Source organism: Malaya genurostris, chromosome 2, assembly GCF_030247185.1.
Source record: "Malaya genurostris strain Urasoe2022 chromosome 2, Malgen_1.1, whole genome shotgun sequence".
NCBI lineage: Eukaryota > Metazoa > Arthropoda > Insecta > Diptera > Culicidae > Malaya > Malaya genurostris.
Genome location: NC_080571.1, coordinates 23,976,432 through 24,002,243, shown reverse-complemented (window position 1 = coordinate 24,002,243; position 25,812 = coordinate 23,976,432). Strand labels below are relative to the sequence as shown.

The window sequence follows — 25,812 nt, the reverse complement described above, 5'->3', positions numbered from 1 at the left end:
GTGTTTAATGCATGCGTTTCCTGATGAGAACAAACCAATCTCATTTGCATTTGTGGTTGTAAGTGAGCTGTCAGAATACTCAATGGGCTAGTCTAAAAAGCATACCTGATTCGAACTACTCGTTTGAAGAATGTAATTTCAACTTGAGATTAGAAACTTCCATTTTTTCTCAGTTTCGGAAAATAACTATTGAACTTTCAATAACAACCATGTTCTTGGGTATAAAAATATTAGCTAAATGGTTCACAGCTTTATTTGAAGAATGTGATGAACTGTAATGGATTAATGGCTCACTGTTATTGAACATAATACAAAATGGAAAGTCTCTACCGTGCAATTTTCAAAATCATTCCAAACAGTCGCGTAATATATTGCATTACTGTACTCGAGAACCAAGCTGCCATCGCAGACGAGCCACAAAACAGAAACAACCCAACAATATCCATAAGTCATAAAATAAAATCGACGCCAACTGAGTTCACCGGCACTATGACGGGGAACGAAAAATTCTAGTCCGAAAGACACTCTGGAGGCCGATTTAAAAAAAAAAGTTATAGCAGCAAAGTTGCTTTTATCGGATTTTGCCACAATAGAGCTGCGGGAGCCAAATTCGGCTTTGCTTGGGCACCGCGACAAGTAACGAAAGCAGGGTAACCAACCGTGGCTCAAAGAAAACCCAGACAAATGCAGAGTAATGCGACAGACTCGCAGGCGACGCTAATGATGTACTTATTTTCTACCGAATTCGCTTTTACTCGAAGGGATGCGACGTGAACTCGAAGGGATGCGACGTGAATGCGTGAATAATGTAAGTGTACATTGAATCACTGCCCTTTCCGGATTATTTACATCGGGAAAGTTTGTTTCCAAGATCAAAATTAAAGCTCATCAAACATTAAAGCAAACTCGGAAAGGCAGGTTAAAAGGGTTCCAAGTAAACGCGACTGTTTTTCCATTAAGATAATAATAATCCGGCTTGCCCATTTGAAATGGAGTGTGCAAAAGTGGGTGCCATAATTGTTCGAGTATTTTTCGAGGAAGCTTCACAGACCAGTTCTCGAACCGCGCTAACCGGATCATGATTATTACCAAGTTTTCTCATTAGGAAGGATTAAGGAAACATCGGCGGGATGATAGATTTCTTCGCTGATAACGGTGAATTCTGCGGGCTGAAATCTGGAATTCATTTCTCAAAGTTTTGAGATTCATTGCTTCATGGTTTCGTTTAGGTGCGATATTTTTTTTCTGGTTTTTTAATCAATCACCAAAAGACTAACAAATTGACAGTATGTATTTTTATGTACAGTCTTCACTACAATTAAACTTCAACAAAATGCTTATCAAATGGTACTGGCGGACAATTACAATTACAATTTACTTAATTTTATCAAAACATAGAGAAAAACCTCTAAACAGTGAGATTTCCATTCAATATGCTAAAATGAGGTAAGCCACACTAAACCTTAAATTGAGTCAGTTAAACCCAACTGATTAGTAATTATAACTTAGTTTTGAGTAAATTCAAATTATCTCTCTTTATAATTTCGCTCGATCTTCTGAAAACTACTAAATGTTACATAAGCCCAAATGAGGTTATTGAAAGGAACCCAAAACTAAGTAGTTTTCTGCTTCCGTGTAGATTCCCGCATAGGCGTCGCAGCCGACCCATTACCTAAGACATACCAGCGGACCGAATACAGCTGGCAATCCAGTAAGACACCAAAATAGTCTTACTCGATTGCTGGTTTTTTCCCGCTTGTGAGGAGTTCTGGCAACCGTCAGAAGGCTGGCTGCATTCCGGCTGCTGTCAAAATTGTCCAGGTGAAATTGCGTCATTATCTCGCCGTACGTGTCTTGTTTATTTCCCTCTTCTTTCTTTTTTCTTTTTTTTTATTCGACTTCATTTGATATTCGTCAATCCCGCATGTACGTACAAAAAACGAATCTTGAGACGAGTTAAATGAGATTGAAATAAGGGTACACTCAAAAAAATCCACACGTTAACCTCATGTGAAAAAACGCGTAGATTCCAAAAATGGCGTTGTCATCGGAGTTTACGTGATTTTCTTAACAACCAGCGGATCATGATTGAATATGAAATGAATAATATGTCAGAATTATTGCTGTTGTCACATATATTTTATGTGTCACGCACTTACTTGAATTCATTTTGTCATGTTCATTTTGTGCTCGTAATATGGCGTCAGTTGAAAAACCTAGAACAAACAACATAGACCAAATCCCTTTTGACCCTTCTACGGTATTTATCACAGTGATTTTAGAGTAAATAGTTGCTCATTGATTTTATCGACAGTTATAAAGTCTAGCTAATTTTTATTATACCTTCAGATCTAATATTAGTACCAAGCAGAAGAATAATTTATAAGCGAATGTACCATTTAGTGAGTTTACTAAATGGCTCTGCGAACCCAATCCTCAACAACTTATTTGCATGACCAATTGGCATTACGCAAATTCTGTGCTCCAAAAATACGAAACTGAAACACAATTCAATTTTGTTTTTTTCTACAGCGGAGTTCAAAAGGCAAAACCTCTAGATTGTGTTCCAGCACATCAATCACATCTTGAACTACTAGTTCCAGCTTAATGCATTCCTTAAAGGGAACAATGTTTGCATCAGTTTAGCTGTTCCGGAGAAAGGATTTAGAACAATGCATTCTGTATTTTTGATATTTTTCGCAAGTGATTCAACAGAAACGAATTTAAAAGTAAAATTTTCAGAATATCTGCATGCGAACAAAATTTATCGCAATGTTATGTCCAACAGACTATGTAATCTATTAGTTTTTAATACCAATATACATTATTTATATTCAATATAGAACTTTATAGTAACAAATACATGAAAATAATGTGACTATTAAGTAAAATTCTGGTAAAAAGTAAGTTCAGATGAAATAAATTTTAAATCACAATTTAAATGAACTTTGTATAAATTTCACAAAAGTATTCTATAGAATCTACGAAAAAAGTGACGTAGATATTACGTGATACAAATGTGGACTAAGAGCTCATGAGTTCATTCTGTGCTATCTTTACTTCACATAAGTATTACAAGAAAAGCTCTTTGGATAAACGTAGCATTGAAGTGAGGATTTTTCTGAGTGTATGTTTGGTAGTGAGAAGGCAATGTCATTGGCAATAACATTTTCCGTGATTAGTATATATGAAGGGCAATAAATTATTGCCTTTCATATGTATCTTTTATCTTCAAAACGGTTCTGCCAATCTTGTATGGCAAGAATCCAACAGAAACAGAACCGTTAATAACCGCTAGGCGAAATTCTCTGCCGGAAATGGTTGTTGGATTGTTGCCAGACTTTTGCGGAATTCTGGCTGAATTCCGGCAGAAATGGCTGACAGACATAGCCAGCCGTCTGGGGGGAAATCTGCCCGCCGCGTACAAGTGGGTTAGAGCCTGATCAATCCGATTAACATCGACGTTCTAATGCCCCGTTTACACTTCTGCTGGCTCCAGCACGCTACCAGCATAATGTAAACGCTTGCCAGCTGCTGGTTGTTGCCAGCATGAAAATTTCTGAACGTTATAAATTTCATGCTGGCAGCGATGCTGGTGAAAAAATTCAATATGGCGACGGAATGAAAATATTGTTCTTTTTGTACGTGTTTCATGTTATTCTCAGTTAAAAGTATTCGTTCGCGTAAAGTGGATCGACATTCTGTATTGTGTATGAAGTTCGTACATATAATCGCATGCCATAAACCGAATGAGTTTAATCTACACTAATCGTCGGATGATATTAAGAAGATTTTCATTGAGTTTTTGTATTACGGAGTCCTTATAACGCGGATAAGATGAATTGATACTGAAATTATACACCTGGAAATGGAAATATATTGAAATCCAAATGACTTACAATTAAGAAAGTTTTAATTATGCTTCAGTTTTATTTTTAAACATTTCAATAACAGTTTTTTTTTAAATTTCATTGGAATTCAATGAATATGAATAGGAACTGTTCAAAATGTCAAAAAGGTATCACATTATATGAGTATTTTTCAAAATCGATGAATTGATATGTAAGTGCTCCTAACAAAGGTGGAAATGATCAGATTTGAGGAGAAAAATATGACGAATAATATCACACACACTTTCGTCAACCAAAACTATGAAATATTGTACGAATGATTAAGTTTGCGCTATTTCAATTTATTTTATTGAAATAGTAACAAAATCTGAACCAGTGATTTAATTAATAGAATTGGTTGAAGCTGTTATTTGTTTTCTTTTAATTGATTTAGATTTTTTAACAGATATTTTTATTGAATTAACAAGTGCTTTATACATAAAAAATAACATTGAAAGAAAAAGATACAAAATAACACTGAAGATAAAAATCATATATTTAACGAAAGTAAAAATGTATTTCTGTATAAAATGTTCAAAACGACGTATGTAACAATGAGAGATTCTCTTTGTTTACTTTCTCTTTTGATTATTACGGCACTCTTAGCAATCCTTCTCTCCAATTATTTACCGATAATAATAACTAAAGCTATCATCTTTTAATCTGCTCTGGAGAAATTACCGAAAAAAGCAGGAATATTTCGCAATAATCGAAAGAGAAAGTAAACAAAGAGAATCTCTCATTGTTACATACGTCGTTTTGAACATTTTATACAGACTTGTTCATATTTTAATTTGGTTTATTTTCGCATACTTGTTATTATAATTATAATTAAAATATTATTAACCGATCAGCACTATCACCCGATTCATCAGGGAGGCTTTGCTTCTTACCATTGTAATTTCGACAGTTTTTTCAAGTTTTGATCTGCTTTTCGTAGTTGGTCATATTTTTTCTGTTGATAAAACGGTTCATATCAATCGAATGATTTATTGCCGAATTTATGTAAATCCACTTACACTGATTACACCAGAAATTGCCGAGCGTGTTATTTTTCTTTGAAGTAAATTTTAAACTGTAAAACATGTCGCAACATTGGTCGTATGTATGCGGATCAAAGTTAATTTCTTCGTACTTTTTGCCCTTGACTAAAATAACTGAAAGACAATTGGTTGAATAGTTGATAATGTCTCAAGAATCTTACATTTCTACTCCGTGGTAGTAAAAATAATATATTTAATTAGGCACTTTGTTTTAGCTTTAAGATGCCGAGAGCAAAGTTTTCACATATATCACTTAGACACCTGAGACAATGTTGCAGAGAAACCATAAGAGTTATTGTTACATATTCATTGAAACTTTTCCATTGAACATAAGTAGAAACTTCAATGTTCTGTAAGAACTATGCTGGAGACGGTATAGTTATCGTGCTAATTTTCATCAGTGTATTTAATGAATTGTACACACACTTTTTACAATGAAGTGTAAAGGTTGTTAAGTATCGTAACAATTAAAAGTTTAATTTTTCCCCTCAACAATTTTTCGGAAAACAATCAAGTGTAGTTTGAATATAGTTATCATTAAGCAGCAGTAACAAATATAAGAAAAACATATTGCACAGTGAAAAATATATTTTGTCATAAAAATACAATAAACTGTATTAAACGCAATAACTCCGACTGAGAATCAATTGTTTCCGCTGTGGAATTGGTTGGTCAAATAAAAAATACAATGGTTTAATAATATAAGAAAATGTAAGAAAACTCTAAAGTTGAAAGTATCAATTTCATATAAGATATCGTTTGCTGTGAGATACACGACTTTTCCGTTTCCATTCAAATGCAAATTATATTACCGTTATTACTTTTCCAAACAATTATTTCACAATGAATTCAACTAAGCAAACTAAGAAAAGTTTAATTTGGATAAAATAAAAACGTCCAGTGCTTCGATTTTTTTTTGTTATTTATTGTCTGTAAAAGTAATGTTTAAAAAAATTTACAATCGAATATATTAATATTTTTATTTACAATCAAATTGATTGACAGTAAGAGTATGATTATTTCGTACACTAAAAATCTGCAGCAAAGTATGCAGAGGATCAAGTGTTGCATTGGAATATAGTTTCAGAGCTTTGTTGGTTTCCATCTCCATAGCAATCCTGAAAAAGACGCTTTCAAAAAAAAACTCAAATTCTATCCATTGATTGCTTACCTTATTCCAAGATCCATTGTAGAATGAAAACCTTCTTGTCAATCTACTCAGTGGCGTACCGAGGAAATTTGGCGCCCGGGGCAAAATAATATTTGCCCACCCTCATCGTTGGTTTAGTGAGCAAAAAAAATCTGAATTCTAATTCCGGAAAGATGATTTGGGCGAGCAAAACAAAAGAAAGATCTCAAGAATTGATTTACCGCCCCCTAAAAACGTTGCGCTCGGGGCGAGTGCCACCTTCGCCAATCAAATTGATTGTTTATGATAGTAGATACAAATAAAATATCATTGATCTGATATACGGATTCAGAAAGATTTTCAATTCATTAAATCAAGGGGGAACATCCAATCCTAGAAAAATAGAATTGGCCACAATAATTGTTTGTCTAAAGTAGAAATTGCCCTTACATTACGTGAATTCTAAGTCTTCTACAGACTCTCACTTCACTGAATACTCACCAAAGTACAGAGGGGTCTCGTATAACGCGGTACACCGGGGGCGTGAAAAGCGAATCCGCGATAAACGGGACCCAGAGCATATGGGATTTCGACTGATTGGGGCTGTGAACGATTATCTCGCTTCGGTCGACAGATAGAGCTATACAATCTTCGGCAAACTTGTTGTAGATAGTTAGACCAACAATTTAGTGTAGTTTGACCGACAATTTGTTGAGAACTGCACCGCCAGGGGCGCTTTGAAAAGAGCATGAAATAATTCATATGTTCACAATAGAAAAACAGTTTGAACATGAAATATCGCAAATATTTTACTTTCGGTGGTGTCGGCGTTTTCGGAAAGAATGTTCCGGAGGTCAAAACAGATCAAATTGCGTAAACAGTAATTGAAATTTCTCGCATGGCTGACTCTTGTGTGTCATTCAACGTTCGAAATTCCTGCAACTCAAAATCATGTTGACTTATTAAGATGGTTTCTTCGAGAAGGTGTTTCAAGGTTCCAATACCTATTGAACGATTGATGAAACAGCTCTTATTGTATCTACAATGTGATGTTCTGTAACTGAATACCATACTTGTTTATGAGAGTGATCTTATCGATCAGTTTTTGAATAAGTTGATGAAGGAGAGACAGATTTTGAACTGTTTTTAGTAAGTAAGTTACTAAAGTATTAAGATGAATAAGCTATCGACATCTGAAATCTGAGGAATTCGATAGTGTGAAAACTAGAATTTCATACTTAATGTTTTGATTATTTATACAATTATATAATGTCAAGTGCATAAAATGTGACATGTATTGCTCATATAGTTCGATTTTATTTTTTATCTGAATTAAACCTTTTTTATTGAACAGGGAAAAGCCCAACGGAGCGAAAATTTCATAGTCACACTCTTCATCAGGCAGTAAATCTATAAATTCAGTTTTTGTAACAAGTGCGGATAACCAATTCGAGATTGTAACAAAAGCTGCTACGTAAACGACCAAAGACATATTTTGGTGAACTGATAAGAAGCAAAAATCGAAAAGTTTGCAGGGATCACTGCAAGGGAAACTACGAAAAGCAAACCGAAGAAGTTTATTCTGAATGGCTTCGACGCGGTGGATGTCAAGTTAACAATAAAGAGCCTAAAAGACAGTACCATTGCCGTAATCAATTTATCAGCGATGATGTCATCAATTTCCTCACGAGAAAGATGTTCAGCACCCATCTTTTCACCGAAATCCTTAATTTCAGAAATTATTCTTTCGTTCTCAATATAATCGATTTGTGTACCAGGCTAAAAAAAGTTGGAAGTAGTTCTTTCCAGCAATTTTTCAACGTTGATGACTTAATTTGAACTAAAACTGATTGAATGCAATCAAAGCAATTCCGATGTTGCGATTTATGCAAAATTATTCTAACTCGGGAATGAAACAGTTTTTCATTCAATCTTGGGAAATTTCTCGAGTCATCCAGCCTTTTTTATTGCTCCGGTTACTGGGAGATTCGAACGCTGAAAATTTTTTAAAGCACGTGATTTGGTACATTATTAACACTCCAAATATCAAGCCTGAAAAAAAGTTGGAACGGTTACTTCGATCTGTCATAGCTCAACTGTTTTTCAACGAATCTTAATAAATTTTACACCCACGAATTTTGTGAAGTTCGTAAATTGAATCAAACATTTTGTAGCAGACCGTTTTTTTTCGTTCCAGGTTTTTTTTCACGTGCCCAAAATGCCCTATCTGCTTAATTTCTACTGGATGCTCAGAAAGTTAGCTACAACATATATATAGGAAAAAATTACATATTCACGTCTCTAACACAACCAAATAAAACGAAAGAAAGAATCTATGATCGTTCTCTCTGTTGCACTGTAGTTGTTTTTATATTCTAGCTTTCAACGCGACTCAACTAGTATATAGTAGTATGTATGCGAGACAGTAATTCTTCAGAAACACACTAACACAGTTACGATAGCGTCGCGTAGGATGTATGCTTAGTAGATTTGTTAGAGAATCGCATGACACAAAATCATTTTATGACGTAGGGAAGCACATGAGTTCGCATCATTTTGCGAATCCTCCGAAATAACAGCTATTTTAACAAACCGAAAAATTCAGAAAACTATATAGAAATCGCATATTTCGAAACTTGAAAAATCCCATAAAAGTAATCATATTTCTCATCAAGTCTGTTCACGACCAGACAGCTATGAATTTCTACACAAGCATATAAATATAATTTTCCCAAAAAATAGATTTCTTAGTCATCATGATCACAATAGCGCAAACCTTTTTTTCGAATACTAAACTTCTGTTCACATTATCGAATACTTTTTGAAAAACCAAGCAATGTTGATGAAGATACACTGCTCTTAAATTATCACACACAAGCTTTTATTAATCTTCTAACCAGTTTGTAAACCCTCGAAAAAACGATCTTAAAAATCAACAAAATCAAGATTACAGGAATTGCCAACCCAGAATTGCACACCAACGTCACCAAGTGAGAAAAAATTTTACAACTGTTCACACTATTTAATCTGTTTTTACCTCCTTTACTTTCTTTCCGAAAACACCGCCAATCTATATCATCAGGTTTTAGAGATATAACATAATAAATTTTATGTGATCACAATAGCGCCATTCTGTGGGAAGGTTCTAAACTAACATAGTTTTCATAATTCATTCCTAACAACTTTCCAACAAACAAAACCGCTCTATATCCTTAAGTTCTTTTTATAAGAACTAAATTCTGATAATTAATATTTGTATTCAAGCACACTAGCTACATCTGATGGAGTAAGTCCGAGTTAATACTTTTGCTGTTTGACAAACTCCCGAATTCCCGCATTCTTCAAAATACTATAATTTGTGAGTTACAAATCGTTTTGTCTGTATTAAGCGAATGATTTATATCATGCATTTTTCGAAGCACCCCTAGCGGAGCAGTTCTTAACTAATTGTCTGTCAAACTACACTAAATTGTTGGTCTAAGTATCTACAACAAGTTTGCCGAAGATTGTATAGCTCTATCTGTCGACCGAAGCGAGATAATCGTTCACAGCCCCAATCAGTCGAAATCCCATATGCTCTGGGTCCCGTTTATCGCGGTTATCCGGCAATAACGAATCCGGCAACAACGAATACCGGCAAAACCGAATCCGCGTTGTACGAGACCCCACTGTACTCTGACATCAGGTTTTCCAATATTTACATCGAGCACCATTCTTAATCACTGATTTCATATCATCACCACAATACGTATCAAATAAAAACCTTGAACGTAGAACTTCGGTTAAAAAACACGCATTGTTTACATTCTGTCATTGGCTTTTCTGACACGTTATCCAAAAATATTTAAACAATAGTAGGAAATGCACTGATAATTAATAATAAAAGCATGCTCTGTTATTTTTCCTTCAACATTGCGAATCATCAAAGTTTCATTCAAATTTCGGAAGAAGAAATTGTTCTGTGTTTATTGTATGAAAAATTGCAAAGTTGTATGAAAAATTGCAAAATGAAAAGAATTCGTGCATGGAAATATTTTTGCTACGGGAATATCATATAACAAATTCATTTCGAACTAACTAACTAACAGACAATTGTAATGAAATTTTATATATTTATGCCAATCATATAAATGATAGAAGAGAATCGAAAAAAAAATGTTTATAAAACTCATTTTTCGCTCATCATAAAATTATTCAAACTGTTCTATAATTCATGATTAGGAATAAACTCTTCTCAGGGATCAAAATGACAATGGGTAACATACTTTCAGTCTGATTCATCATTATTAACAATCAGTTTACTAATATTTCAAATGTAACTGACAATCATATAATATATGGATGGTAATCACACATATAAAAAGTAAAACTCACTGAATATTGATCATATGATCATACAAATTGTTCTATCATTCAATAGTCGGAATTCTCAGTTATTTTGCGCATTGAATGAAGTTTCATTCAAAATGCGGCTGGCGTTTTCTTTCAGTGAAATCAGTTCAACATTTTCTGAAATTTTCCAGAAAATGTCCGAAAATCTTTTTGAAACTGCCTTAAGCAAATTAAAATATATTTCAAAACTAGTTACGAAAATTGTCTGTAAACTGTCTTAAATAATCTAGAAACAGTTTCTATATTATCTCAAAACTGTTTCTATAAAATTTGTTTTGTTTTTTCAAGAACCGTAGTTTTCCAAACTATCTGTATTCGATCCAAATTATCCGGTCCATCAAAATTGTCCAAATCGTGAAAATTATCAACACTTCCAAAACAGCTGAAACTGTCTAAATTATCAAAAATGCCAAAACTATCAAAATTGTAAAATATGTCTAAATTTGCTAAATTATCTGTTTAACTAATTCAAAACCTATTTCGTAAGTTTCTAAAATAGTCCAAATTGTTCCATTTTTCCAAAGTGTCTAAATAATAAAAATTGTCAGAATTTTTTAATTTGTTCGAAATGTCCAAATTATCTGTTTAAGTAGTTCAAAATTTTGTTAATAATTTTCCGAAAATTTTCGAGAATCGTGTGCATGATAAACAGGAAAAATTTAATAAAACTTTTTCATTTTCAAAATCTCAATTATTTTCGGAAATTGTCCGCGAATCTTTTGAAAAATGTTAGAAATAATTCCATTTATGTTTTAGAATTGTCTGGCAACTATTTAAGTACCAACTCGAAATGGTTTTTATATTGTTCCTTTTTTGAAATTGTCTGAATATTTTGCGGTAAATATTGTCAGAAAAAGTTCCAAAATTTTTCCAAATTTAACTGTTCAATTTCATCAAATTGTCTAAAAATTTGTCTGAGACTTCTAAAAATTGCATAAACATCTTTTCCTTCAACCTTCTTTGAATGATTTATTTAGGGGTTTGAGTACCTCAAAATTTCCGGTTTGAGCTGAGTGTACATAAATTTTTCCGACACTGTCAGTAGATTCACTGAAAAATGTCGTTTTCGTTTTATCTCATAGTCTGTAAGAAAATTGTCAATTTGTCTCTAAATTTTATGAAAATTGTTGGAAAAGAGAATAGTTTCGAGATTGTTATTTAAAAAAAATTAGACAGAACTTTTTGCCTTTCTGTTGGTTCTGTTCTCTCCTTTCTTTTGTCTTTTCTGTTCTTTTGTTTTCCTGTTCTTATTGTTTTTTTTCATTCTTTCCCCAACTAACCAAAAGTTCGGATAGAAGGGACTGATTCTCAAAAGTTCCGTGTGTACTTTTAAGCAGTAAGAAAGTGGATTTTTTATGTAATTGTGTAACTGCTGGTTGCTTCGGTCTGTTCTTTTTGTTCTTTTAAATCATTTTGTTCTCTTCTGATCTTCAGTGATTCTGCACAGTTCCTTCTGTTCGGTTCTGTTCGTTCTGTTCATTCTGTTTGTTACGTTCTCTCCTTTCTTCATCTGTTTCTCTGTTCTTCAGTTCTCCTGCTCTTCTGTTTGTCTGTTCATCTTTTCATCTATTCGCATGTTCATCTGTTCTTTTGTGCTGTCTGTTCGGTCTGTTCTCTCCTATTTTCTGTTCTTTCTGTACTTCTGCTCTTGTGTTCTTCCAAGTATTCCAAAGATATTGAAACCGTATATTCGTTCGATTATCTTAGTCGATTTATTGTTCATTTTTAAAGCGAAGCTACCGTGATTCGTAAGCTATTCAACAACAATATTTAAGCAGATTGTTTCAACTCGATCCGAAGTTGTGTGAAATTTTGTTAGCTACATACGAGTTCATCCAGGTTCTAATTATCATTCCAATTAACAAATGAAACCACTCCGGATTCAATTCGACACCACACTGAATTCGGAACGAAATTAATTAACGAACGAAGTTTTGTTGGTCTATAAATAGTCGTTGAAATGTGAAAATTGTTGTCAAACTTTCGAGGCAGTCAGTTTTATACTCTTCCGTGGAACCAATGTTTCCCAGTGTGGTTGGTTTTGCTTTCCGATTGAGAGTTTGAAAACAAGATGAAGACTTTTGTCATACGCGTGTTAGCTTCTGTGAGTCGTTGGCTACTTGGATGTAGCTTTAGCATTTTTTTTCTTTGCCAGGTAACGCGGATGTCAATTTTAGCTTGAAAAAGTTTATGTTGCAACTAGTTGCGAGTTCGTTATCGTATACTCGACGGTAGTTTTTTTTATTTTCTTGCGAATCAGGCATTTTATCGTGTCACAAGATAAAAGAAAGTAAGAATCCAATTTCCGACGATGCTCGGAAAGCAGAACAAAGGCGAGTTTCAACGGAGTCTTTCTGGTTTTATTTTCGTTTTATCTCATAATTAAGTAAACAAAATTGAAAAAAAAATGGTTATACAACTTCAAAAGAATAATTATTGATTACATTCGGAGAATGCAGCTCATAATGCAGATAATGTCGACTGCGCTCGATTGATCACCAAAGTAACAAGTCCTGGTAGATGACCCCACGGGGGGTTGACTTTTCCGTTGGTTTTTCTTTCGAAATTAATCACGTGTCAACGTCGGCGGAGCGAGCGCAAAAAAAATGGCAACAAGGGCGTAAGTAATTAAATATCGAAACCACATTTTTACGATGTTGTTGATCGAAATGAATTGGTTCGTTGGTCCTGAATATATTTACCTTTTGCAAAATGCACAACCTCGGTTGCGCCCGTTAATGGGAAAACTTTTTGAACTTAATAATTAGGAAGGGAAAAAAAGGGTGGGTGGGTCGTTTGTGGTGCCCCAATCTTCCATGCACTTAACGCATAGTGCCTAGTGTCTTGGCGAGAAGGCCACCGCTTTTCAGAGCGTTGGGACGGGGTTTACCCATGAGGCTTTTATTACAAGTTTATCGAAGACTTTGTTTACGGACTGTGAAAACCTTGTGAAAGTGCCCAGCAGCTGCTTTACCGGTGCATCCGTTTGTTTGCTACCGGGGTTTGGCACAACTTTCAAGCAGTGTTGATTTTCGCGCATAATGGCCCGTAAGTTGAAAAGTTTTAACCTTCTCCGAAGACAAAACCACACACATTTCAAGTAGATTATAACTTATCCCACTGCGGTTGCAGGCTGTTGGTGTTGTTTAACGTTAAGCTTTTACGAGCTATTTTAATCATCATCTCATCTTTGTATCTTTCATTCCAGGTGAGTTGCTGTCGAGAGCAGGAGGGTCGATCAACAGAACCCTGCACAGTGGTTTTGCTAGGAAAGCAATAAACCTGAAGGGTTCTATTGCCGGTCAAGTAAGGATATTTTCAGTTCATTTAGTTAAATTAGGTTTAAATGAAGTTTCCAACTTGCTTACCAAGGAACTATAAGTCGACTTTGTTTGTTTTGTTCTTGCATTCGTCTTCGACCCATCAGGGCCCCGCAATTCAGTTCAAACTGTTTGCGCATTATGGCAGTTCTAAAGATCGTACAAAGGTGAATCGTTGTTTTGGACTTTTGATTGGGTTACGTATTCATTTTAACTTATACATAATACCATATTTGATCTAAATTGGTGGCTTCGGAAATGTTTTTTTTTGGTTATTTATAAATGTGGAAACAAATTTTTTACACCTTGCATTGTTCGGGTTTAGTCTTGGAAAACAATTCTACGCAGTGAGTCGCACCTAGTGCAAACTTATAGTTCTTTTGAGTGAGACTCTTGGTTAGAAACACATTTTCGTAAATATTTTAATTACTTACTATGCTTCGCGGTTGGTTTAAGTTAGCAATAAGCTTACTAAGTGATAGTTTCGTACTAGACAATAAGTTTTAACTTGTTTATAAGTTTCAGTTAGACAAAAAGTTTTAAACTTTTATTTGATTTATTTGCTTCAGCGTGTCTTATAAGTTCATAATGGTACCAAAGATAAACTATCTTTTATTGAGCTACGTACAAGGTGGCACGTTTTCTTTCTAACCCTACTGACGTTTCTCTCCTCTACACTCTTAATCATTTCCTGTCATCGCTTCTCTTGAATCCGCTGGCATATAACAGTGCGGCCAGTTTCAACAAACTTGTGTCAGCACAGAATCGTGCATGAGCGCGTATTTCTACGTGATTGTCGCATTAGAAAATATGAATGGTCACAATAAATAGCTCAATTCGAAGTGGATCACTAAAATAAACATGCGTCTCCTTGGAAATCCTGTTCGAAGGAAGCGCGTAGTGTTTTTGCAGCGCAGTTCTTGAGCCATTTGATTTGTACAATTTCAGGCTTTTCAGAGTAATTTATAATCCAATCGGATTATCAAAAGTATTCATATTTGTTGAATCCGTGCCGAATTTTTGTTAACGATGTTTCCGGGATGCCAACGTGGTGGTTTTTCTTACCTACTTCGTAAGAATAGGTTTTTTCTTAATATCATAATATGTGCTAAGACAATATTCTTATCTTGTATTATTGAAACTGATTTGACGAAGAGTTGTCGGAAAACAGAGTTTGATGGTGACCTCCGGTTTCAAAATATTCAGATGTTTGAAGTCCAAAATCCAAGATGGATTCCTTGAAAATCTTAATAATCTGAGTATTTTCGGAACTAATTTGTCGTTTAAAAAGACAAGATGACGACTTCTGGTTTGTCGATATGTATTGAAACCCCCGGTATTCGCACGACAAGGAACCAATCGGTGTTGTTCTACTTGCTGCGATTTGGTAAAAATTTTGCTCACATCTTCTGAATCAGTATGACAAACCATTTGTTTTGCATAAATGGAAAAATTCGAGTCAAGGCGGTAGGAAAATGGTGTCGATAAAGAAGTTTTAGGAAATCGATTAGAAACTCAAAAATATCTCTGCAGTGAAAAAAATTGAAACGTTTCTTCAAGAATTTAAAAATTGATTAAAAAAAATAATTATGAAAAACAACTCATCCGAAAGTTATATTTCGACAATTTTATTCTATACTGATATTAAAACAAACACACTAACTTTAATGGGACTCATGTTTTTTCGAGAATTTTTGAAGTTACGGTCGAATTTCTTTTATGATTATATCGAAGAATTCCTGATGTAAAATAGTTAATAAAAAGCTGGAAAACGATTTTTCAGATCAAAAGTAATGAATTTTTTTCCTGGAATTCTTTTCTTCTAGAAGTAGCCGTTCTCGACATATTCGGAAACGAATTCTAAGCTCGCAATTTGTTTCTAAGCTCGAAAACTGATGATTGTACAAAAATAAGGTACAAGGAGAAGTTGTAGGAAATTGATTGTGCACTATGAAAAGTTATACCTTATCAAGAAATTAAAAAAAATAATCGCAAAAATGTTGAAAAAATGAACACATTTTTGCTTTCTTATAAGTTCAATTACTGTGGAAGCCAATTTCTGAACCGAGGTCTGGAGTGTCATATACCATTCGACTCAGTTCGTCGAGTACGCAAAATGCCTGTATGTGCATGTGTGTGTATGTGTGTGTGTATGTGTGTGTATGTGCGTATGTGCGTATGTAACGTTTTTTGCACTAACTTTTCTCGGAGATGGCTGAACCGATTTTCACAAACTTAGATTCAAATGAAAGGTCTCGTAGTCCCATACGTAATTCCTGAATTACATCAGGATCCGACTTTCGGATCCGGAAATATAGGGTAAAGTGTGTTAAAAATTTTATACCATCACTGAAAAGAGCGAAAAACCGTAAAAAGTTTTCTAAATCGACCTCAAATCTTTTCCAATTGATAGTTTTTATGAGTAGACGGTCAAACAAATCTATTTCGGTTATTCTTTTAAGAATCGAAGAAAAATAATTTTGAAGAATACCACAGTATTATATATGATAGTATGATTGCTATGAGAAAGGCATCATTACACCACTAGGTGGATTAAAACAGGTTTTTTTTCGAATGATAGCCGTTTTCGAGATATTCAGACATGCATTGCATCAAGAATTCAGATTTTTCATGAACTACGCCGTTCCATCATGTTACAGGTAGAATTCGATATTTATTTTTATCTGTACAACCAAATTCAATTGTTTAATGGATTGTCCTTCTTAAGATATTATAGCAATATGTTTTAAAACTGTTTAGTTTAATTCATATTAATAAAATTAACATCGAGTTAAATAATATTTTTCAAGAAATGTAGAATTAAACTTTTTTTTTTAATAGCTTTGAACTTTAATTTCAGTATATATTTTGAATTCGAACCCACGGAGAAAGCGGTTAAAACAATCTATAAAATAGTGGTAAAATTGGGTGTTTTCTTCACTGTACATGTTTGTACTGTTTATTAAAAAAAACAGACAAATTCTTCAGTAAAACAAGTCCAACGGGGCTCCAACTCCTCACATTGAAATTGGCTCAACAATGGACCTCTGTCTACCGGGTTTGTTAAATGAACAAAAATGGTGTCCAGTTCAAAAGTTTGTTTCAAAATCAGCAAACGAAGGTCCCGAATCGGCATCCCGCTGGACGATTTATTTTCTTTGAGGGAATGTTAAATCCAACTTCTTCGACATCATGCTATACAATTGATGGTTGCTAAGCTACAATATAATAAAAAATGTATCAAAATTCACTCTTTCGAAAAGTCAGTCTTGGGTTGGATAAGTTTCTCTAGAACGCCTGTAACCAGAGTGGCGACATTTCATTCGTAATGTTGTTTTTGCAATTCAAAACATTAAACTAAAACATTTAAATTTTATTCCGAAATGTTGGCGGTTTCGTTAGCTTTACACGTTTAGAAAAAGTTACTCAAAGTTTGAGTACTAGTTACACATTTTCAAATCACACATGGAAACATAAAAAATTGAGAAGTTACCATCGATGATAATGAGTAACTCTTACACTAAATTTAAACTCTTTAAAGTTTAACGTAAGAACTCGTTTTTGTTCGAGAGATCAGTCTAAAAGCCGTAATAGCCATTTGTAGCAACAGGTGACAGTTTTTATTAGTGGGATCATGTATTTTTATTTAGCTGTTCATCTGTATCTGTTGCAAGGATGAGTCGCTGAACACAAACGGGTTTGTGTCTGCAAAAACCGGTATGACAAACTGTGCTCTTGGTATGTAAAGATGAGATTAACACAACACTACGCAACCACCATTTGATACAATGTATCGGAGTAAGAAACCAATTGGAAACGGAATAATAAATAAACACAGTATAGATATTTTAAGTATTGAGTGTCGATTACTTAATATTTAAATACAATATAGAATAATAGGAACAATTTTTACGCAAATGTGATATAAGTGAAATAAAATTTGAGTGCTAGTTACTCAATTTTTGGCTCATGTACACAAAAGCATTACTCAGTAAAAAAGTCGATTTTACCCTAATATCGTTTCCAGTAGAAGAACTCAAAAGAGAGTTACTTTAAATTAGAGTTGTTCCACTGTTTTTGTAGATGAGTGGGCTCTTGCTAAATTTTGGTATCTATTTTTAAGCGTGTACGTCGTATTTGACAGATCGTTTGAAACAAACCTGTCATGCCAAACGAACACTAGGGATGTCGGAAATTTCGAGTTACTCGATTATTTAATAATCGAGTATAATTTTGAAACTAATCGATTGTAATTTATTCGATTATCTAGGTTATTAATCGATTACTCGATTATTCATTCGATTATTACTATGTGAATTTTTTAACTATTCGATTAGCTCAATAATCGAATATTAGTTTTATGCTAATCGATTAAATATTACTCGATTATCTGGGTTATTAATTGATTACTCGATTAATCGATCGATATTACGACATCCCTAGTCGTCACTCTGGTTATAGGCAGTCTAGGTTTCTCCATGCGTAAAAATCAAATGGTTTGTTCTATCGAAGGTGTGTGCAATATTTCATTGAAATCGGAGTATGTGAAGTCTAATGATCTGCTACACATTTCTCGGTTGATTTTTCAAAGGACCGCATGACCAAGTGACAGCTTCTTTTTGTTTACTTTCTCTTTCGATTATTGTGACGCGGTTGTAAAAGTTTTCGTAAATTTATATTTCTGTTCGGAAGTCGAAGGTATTATGTTATTCAAATAGTTCAGTAATAAACGTAGAAACCGCTTAGCAATTAAGGAGCAAGACTCTTTGAAAACGTATGAGTAATGCCAACAATGTGTGCGTAAAAACAAATTCCGGCGCTTCTTTTCCTGATTTTACTCAATAAATTTTCGATATGGTTGTAAAATAAACCAATCGGTTCATACTGCTTATAATTGCAATTCAAGAAAAGCGAAAATCTTAGTCTAAAACTCTTCCGTTTTCCTTAAAACTGCTCGAGAAAAATTATTTCAGTTTCAGCTTACTTCCACTGACACATTTGATTTCCAACAAACACATTCCTATATGAATTTCCTCTTGTAGAAATTATTGCGATATAAAAAATTACGTACCTTCTATTAGTAATCCGGCAAAAAGGAACCTTGAATTTAACACGCGAAAAGCAATGAATACGGAATGTTGTCGTAAAACTATTTATTTTTCCGGCAAACTGCATTTGTAACAGAAAATTTTTAGTTTTGTTTATTTTGTGTAGCGCAATCTAATAAAAATGAATTGAAGCAGTGTGGCTAACTTTTTTATTAGGGAATTAAAATCTACATTCATAGAATGTAAGCAATTTTCCATCAAACGTTGATGAAAAATCGATCAAAACTGATATTTCATCCAAGATGTCAGGCTTAACATTCATTTGAGAATAAATTATTATGAAAAAAAGGCGGGTGGGTAATGTCAGAGACATAACTGGATGTCGTGAATACGAAAACAACTGACATGTTCCTTAACACTTCCGAATATCAATTGTATGAATTATGCACGCATTCCCCTTTTTCACGTTTTTCGCAAAAACAAAGAAAGCTTCACTTGATCTCGATTACTGTGAATTTCACACAGCGAAAAGTGCACAAATCTAAGCAAACTGTTCTTGATTTGTAGTAAACTGAGGATATTTCCCTACGATTTGCAAACAACAAATCCTAATAGTTCTTTAGAAAACTTTTAGAGCCATTAGAACGGCTGATATTGTGCAATGCTCTCCATCGTTGTTTTTTTCCCAATGCTAATGACTGGCAGCTGTGACGAATTCGCTCTTGTCGAAAGCGAAACTAGCTGTCCAGACGACACAAAACACATCTGCTCATAGGGGCGATAGAATCCAAACTGATTCAATTTTTGTTAAGAGATTTCCTTTTATGTGATTTCGTTTGTAGCTTTTTCACTAATGGGCGGTCCTAACGGCTATAAAAATAGCCGCATTCAGAATTTTAATGTCGATTATTTCATTTCGGATTTGCATATTTTATTGAAAGAAACTATCAATATGCTGTAGGGATTCGTTTCCAGCATTCAGAAGAGTCAAATTGCGTAATTCTCTACGACATTAAACTCTGGAACATTTTTCGCAAAAACAAAGAAGGCTTCACTTGATCTCGATTACTGTGAGTTTCACACAGCGAAAAGAGCACAAATCTAAGCAAACTGTTCTTGAATTGTAGTAAACTGAGGATATTTCCCTACGATTTGCGAACAACAAATCCTAATAGTTCTTTAGAAAACTTTTAGAGCCATTAGAACGGCTGATCTTGTGCAATGCTCTCCACCGTTGTTTTTTCCCAATGCTAATGACTGGCAGCTGTGACGTAATCGCTCTTGTCGAAAGCGTGCAGACGACACAAAACACATCTGCTCGCAGTGGCGATACAATCCAAACTAGAGATGGGCAATTCGCTCCTGAGCTGTTCCAGTGAATCGAATCATTGAAGTGAGCTGACAGCTCACAGCTCTTTTTAAAAGAACCGCAGCTCACCAGCTCACTCATTTGCTACCCAGTTCACTGCATTATGACGCAGGGAACACGCTACGAGCTGATCGGATCTTCGGCTCTTTAAGAGATTCAATTTAGTCGACATCAATTGAAGATAAATTATTTCGCATGGCATTCATTGCATCATTGCAAATCAATGATTCAATTTCGATCATGCATTTGAAAAAAAAACCGGTGCATAAGAAAAACGGCGCACAAAATGAACCTTAAGTTCAAAATAAAAGAGCTGATGAGCTGATACATCGAATCGGTTCACTTTGGTGAGCTGATCGGTTCGGAGCTGTTCACCAAAATGAGCTGTTTTGCACGCCTCTAATCCAAACTGATTCAAGTTTTGTTGAGAGGCTTGTTTCTACCTGATTTCGTTTGTAGCTTTTTCACTAATGGGCGGTCCTAACGGCTATAAAAATAGCCGCATACAGAATTTTAATGTCGATTATTTCATTTCGGATTTGCATATTTTATTGAAAGAAACTATCAATATGCTGTAGGGATTCGTTTCCAGCATTCAGAAGAGTCAAATTGCGTAATTCTCTACGACATTAAACTCTGGAACATTTTTCGCAAAAAAAGGCTTCACTTGATCTCGATTACTGTGAATTTCACACAGCGAAAAGTGCACAAATCTAAGCAAACTGTTCTTGATTTGCCGTAAACTGAGGATATTTCCCTACGATTTGCGAACAACAAATCCTAATAGTTCTTTAGAAAACTTTTAGAGCCATTAGAACGGCTGATATTGTGCAATGCTCTCCATCGTTGTTTTTTTTTCCAATGCTAATGACTGGCAGCTGTGACGTAATCGCTCTTGTCGAAAGCGTGCAGACGACACAAAACACATCTGCTCGCAGTGGCGATACAATCCAAACTGATTCAAGTTTTGTTGAGAGGCTTGTTTCTACCTGATTTCGTTTGTAGCTTTTTCACTAATGGGCGGTCCTAACGGCTATAAAAATAGCCGCATTCAGAATTTTAATGTTGATTATTTCATTTCGGATTTGCATAATTTATTGAAAGAAACTATCAATATGCTGAAGGGACTCGTTTCTAGCATTCACAAGGACCAAATTGAGGAACTCACTGCGATATTCACCACTTTTCGGAACATTTTTCCCGGACGATTTGTTGTACAGCAGCAGATATTTTGTTCTCTTCCTTAGAACGCGTTCTGATTCTTATCACTCTCTCAGAGGGTAAATTTTGAAAAGGCACCCCATAGTAAAGTAAGTCGTATTCACGACAAAAATGGGTTGTATAGAGGTACAGTAAAGTAAATTCCGCATAATTCTTTAGGAGTATTATTATGGTTTTAAGAAGAACCGAATAGAAGTCTGGAATAGAGAACTGGACCCTGAGTTCAAGACCTAAATTTAGATCCAATAACAGACTCAGAATCCAGTTTCAGTCGCTGCTGGTTCTCGCCTTGATGGCCAGCAAGCGAATGAGAGATGCGACTTGAGCGTTTGAGGTTGTAACCACGCAGAAGGTGCATTCTCCGTCGCTGCTGGTTGATGATTCCACTCCCACGACGTCTGCTTCCATCGAACGCACGAAAAGAAATGATCGATTTTCGACCACGGTTCCCCTTTTATACGCATTCAGTTGAAGATATGTGCCTGACTACCTCAAAATCGTCGTCCTTGCGCGAAAAACCCAAGCGAAAGTAAAGAATTTTCCGCGTTGTTTTCAAATTTTAAGAAAACTTAATTTTTGAGTTGTTTGTGGTTATCGCACACTGTTCAAAATATTATCCTGAATTCCTGATCATATTTTTGATGAAATGGTGAAAGAATTATGTTGCTACCATTAATACAAGTCGAGATATTCGCGATTAAGTTCTGCCCATTCTTCCATATGGCTAATTTTGAAAAGGCGCCCCATAGTAAAGTAAGTCGTATTCACGACAAAAAGATTGATCGTTTGAAGTTAACTTGGTTTACTCTTGATCCTTAATAGGAGAGAAATCACACAAAGAGAAACGGTTACTTGCTCCTTCGGCCATTTGAAAAACAACCAAGTTTTGTATCAAGACCGCTAGGCATTAGTTTGACATTTCTGTAGTCCCAAAGCAGAGTTGTCAGGTTATTTTTTCAAAAATCTGTCAAAACTCAAAAATTTATCTGGATTTGTCTAGGTCTACTATATACAAGGAAATTATTGTCGGGTTTGATTTTCAGTGAGCAAAAAAAGGAACTCATATAGAGACCAAAACCGTAAAGATCTAAGATCTAGCGAGATTTGACAAAATCTAGGAAAATTTGCAGTCTGGGAAAATTTGGAGAAGCTGGCAAAAGACCTGATTAGTTTGAGTATCTGACGAAGCGAGAAAATTCTGGCATTTGCCAGACAAATCTGGCAACCTGACAACGCTGGTCCCAAGATAAAACGACCTAACTGTAAATGAGAGCCTCTCTTTGTTTACCTCCTTTTTTGATTACTACGGATCTATCACCGAAATTTCTTGAGTTTCCAAAACAAATCGAAAGCTTGTGTTTTAACTGGAAAGTTATGCGAAGAGTAAGGTGTCAAATATAAAAGCAATTGTGAAAGACAAAGAGAAACGTCGTCGGAGAAACTGTCAGATGCTATACTGCTAGTATTCCTAATAGCTGTCAGTTATCTTAGACAATAAATATGCAATCCAAACACAACATTTAGACATAACCTTTAACAGTGATTTGGTTTATCTTTGCGACGCATAATTTGCCAATATGTGTATTTCTACTGAAAAGTGCTGCGTAAAAACGATGCTCGTTCCAGTTGAGCTGCTGTCGTTTTTTCCGTCACTTCCAGCTACCAGCATGAAATATGATTGACCGTGGGAAAAGTATGTCGGTTTTCTTTATGTGTGTATGTGAAAGAGCGTGCCTGTGAACTGTCATCTAAATTTAGTCGGGTTCAAGCAATTGGAAGTACCCAGAAAAAAATATTGCGAATTTTATAAGATCATCGTTTACTGCTTCAAATGTAAATCATAAATTCAATTGATGAAGCTGGATAAATAAAAAAATCTTAGAATTTCAAATGAACTTTTTAAGGAATGCTATACGGCTTTCGTGAGAAGAGAACATATGAAAAAACATGTTCTGGAATTCGTAGGAATCTTCCAATTTAGTGTTTAGACTGATTTTTCGGCATCATAACCTTTAAACGTTTTGTCTGTGTGACGAGATTTCGGATGGATAATGCGTCCGATACGCCTGCTGTGGTCTTTTCCATTAGCTGTCATGCTGCCTACGCCACGTAGGCAGCATGAAATGCGATGAGAAAGTTAAAGAAAAAAATAACAGGGCTGGGCTGAAATCAAACAGTTCCAGTTATGAGTATTTTAGCTGACCGTAATTTAAATGTTGCAAAAGTTTTCTCCATCGTATACGATTCCTTCAAATTTCGACAAAAACATAAAGTAAACAGCTTTATTAGGTGCTTGTATTTGTATATAATATTTATCTTCAATTTATCGACTTCATTTTATTTCTCAAGTGCCTTTGCATGTCATTTTACTTCACGTTTTGGTTCTCAGGAGGCATACGTCAGAAAATAAATCATTCTTTAGAATCTTTGCACGAATTGACAACGCACAGCGGCGTACTTCCCGGGAATTCGCTAACCAGGATCGGTAGTCTTTTTTTTTATTTGAGCATGTCGTCTTCCTCGGCTCATGCCTTATGCAAGGACCAATTTGAATAAGTAATTTAGTGAACGCACGCTGCTGACTCGCTGGGAGAGAAGCTCCTTTCCTTCGGGTGCAGAGGGAAGATACAACAGAGCCCCCAATGTTCAAAGCCTTTGAGTTAACAACAAACCAATTCTGTCGGATTGAAGTAGTCAGTCCCAAAAGCAGCAGCAGCAGCAGCACGCCTTTGTGTGGGACTTCAAACGCAATGAGACCCGCATGATGCCATCGAAATTCAAGTCACCGGATGACGAGATGAAACGATGCCAGGGGCGTAGACCGAGATTTCATTACACTAATAGAAATAAACAAAAATTTTTTTAATAATTCAAAATTCGAATTTCAAAGATCAAAATTTGGAATTCGATGTTCTAAATTCGACATCCAAAACCAGAACTTCAGTACTCTCAAATTGGTGCGGAAGAAACCGAAATCTGATAATCCCGACCGAAATGTCTGGCTACGCTATTGGGGATTGTGTGATATCCTTTTATCTGTAGGATTTGTCAAAAACACCAGCACACATTGTAAGCATCAGTCATTCGGTGTTCTTTTCTCAATCATCTTCTGTCGGCAGTTCTACTGGGATCAGATTCTATTGTTTGGAGCCTGTTGAATGTCTTTCTAGCAGATAAACAACGTTCTCTATAAATAACAAATTTTCTCTTCGCACACACTAAGATTTAATTCCCTTTTTCGGTAATATTTTTGACGATAACTTTCGGTAATCTATAGAAATAACCGATATTTCGGTACATGGGTTTTACTTCACAACAATTATGCAAATTTTCACCGAACGATCAGTTTAACGTTAATTTTCATTACAGAATTCTGTATTAGATATACAATTGATACGGTAAACCTGAATAGTCGCCGAATACGGTAAAAATCATACTGTCCGTTTGGTAAAGTTATCTTATAATAACCAAACTTCTGTGAAAACTAATTGTCATGAAACTAACTGTCAAACAGTTATTAAAATATTCAGTGAGTGTCTTTTTATTAACCAAACGAAAAAAATGTTGAAGGGTTCATCGAATGGATTGCGGTACAGGTGATAAATGTGTTTAAGACATTAGAGCCACTAACAGCTTTTTGTTTACTTATAGGCAGAAAAAATTTTGTTTCACTTGTCCACTTGCTGCCAACACAAATCGTTCAAGGGTAATTTTTGTCGGATTCGACGGGTTGTGCAGTGTTTTTTTGAAGGCGCTCATAATTCCGGCCAGTCGGAACATCTGACACTTTTTAAATTTCTCGTGGAATGAAACCATTTTCTTCATTCATTGTTTTTGTGAATTTTTGAAATCCGAAAATCCAACATTTTACCAAAAGGAAAACAAACAAACAAAAATTACCGAACAATCTGTTAGATCCATTTGGTTTACAGTTTACGGTAGTTGTTTGACAGTTCAGCAATTACCGAACGATCGGTAATCAATTCAATTACCGAACTGATTACCGAACGTTCAGCTGTTGAAAATTCGGTAAAAAATTACCGAATACTGCGAAATTTTCTAAGTGTGCAGTAGAGCTTTTAAAAGATCAAGTTCTTCCCCAATTCGGTATTCTACTGAATTCTAGGGATGCCAGGTCATTTTTTCAAAAATCTGTGATCAAGTAAAAAGCCTGTCTGTGAAGCCTGTGTGTGTTCGTTTCCCGTTTCATAATAGCAGAACTACATCGATATGATGAGCAAAAAAAGGTCTCACTATCAACACGCTCTGTACCTTTTTCCTCAACCGCTCTGTTCTTTTAGGTGCTAAACTGTGCTCGATTTCAAAACTCTGTGAAAATCTGTGATTTATTCTAGAATCTGTGATCATTTTCAGAAATCTGTAAAAATCTGTGTCTTTTT

At 35.0% G+C, this 25,812-nt stretch overlaps 1 protein-coding gene across 4 annotated transcripts in view; it reads left to right on the top strand.

The window, feature by feature from the left end:
- The window catches only part of LOC131430220 (adenylate cyclase type 6), a 387,241-nt gene that overhangs the window by 59,663 nt on the left and 301,766 nt on the right, over positions 1-25,812 (top strand). Inside the window, exon 1 of one of the 4 annotated variants that reach the window (XM_058594976.1) lies at positions 13,666-13,760. The exons of the other annotated variants lie outside the window; for them this stretch is intronic. The gene's annotated coding sequence lies outside the window, so the exon portion shown is untranslated. Of the gene's footprint in view, positions 1-13,665; positions 13,761-25,812 lie in introns of those variants that run through there. 4 annotated transcript variants of the gene reach the window in all.